This window comes from Trichoplax adhaerens, genomic scaffold (genome assembly GCF_000150275.1).
Source record: "Trichoplax adhaerens TRIADscaffold_540 genomic scaffold, whole genome shotgun sequence".
Classification (NCBI taxonomy): Eukaryota; Metazoa; Placozoa; class Uniplacotomia; order Trichoplacea; family Trichoplacidae; genus Trichoplax; species Trichoplax adhaerens.
In genome coordinates, this window is record NW_002061280.1 from 3,662 (window position 1) to 4,654 (window position 993).

Sequence of the window (993 nt, forward strand, 5' to 3'; positions counted from 1 at the left end):
TCATTACTACGGCGACGAAGCATTTAAGCTAAAGCAGTAAACAGTATTAAAGTTCACCATTGTACTATCGATTATTCAATTAAACTGATAGATGACTTACTTTGAGTAGAAAGAAATTTAAATGTATTCGCATAGCTACAAATCAATTCATAATCCTGATGTAGTATACAGTCATGGACTACGAAATACTTCCCTTGGGGAGTATTTCATAGACCATGATACAGTATACGAATATTGTAACAAGTATAGGGTAATGTTTGGACCACTACTTATTATTATGATTGCATTACAACTACGTATTATTATGATTGCATTACATACTAAACAAACAATATATGGTTTAAGCGATTACAGTTATCCTGTAAGAGGGCGTACTGTACAGTAAGAGATTAGCAAAGAAAGATTGGACTATGGACTATACATTGACTAAAATTCAGCCTTGAATTACAATACCCATGGTGCGGTGCTGTAGCGAATTGTTGTCGACGCGACCTGTGCATTTTGTGATGAGCAAGATCATGGCTCAATTTTGAAACAGTGTTTGATATGGAGAGTAATAATAACTTCTGCTTATTCATTTGTCACTTTAAAATATTATTCAGTTTACGAAAATGATGTTGCAGTGTTTAATAAGCATGCATATATACGCCTATGTCATTTATTGGGATAGTACCGGACGAGCTAGTGTAATATTCTGAAGCTTTTAAATGTAACATGTACCATGATTACAGGTACAGCAGACAACGGCAGAGGGTCTAGTGCCCAATTTTTCTTCTAACACAGTGTAATGGTGTGGTTTTATAGACAGTTGCAAGGATCGTTAACACTCTAATTCGTAGGATGATACAAGCTATGGATATGATTGAATTCAAAACGTATGCAAGTATGACTACTATCGACATCAAGAGCTCACCTTCAACACCATTGAGAGCATCCTTAACCTTGTCGACGCAAGTGTTGCATGTCATGTGTACTGCAAATTCCATCTATGAA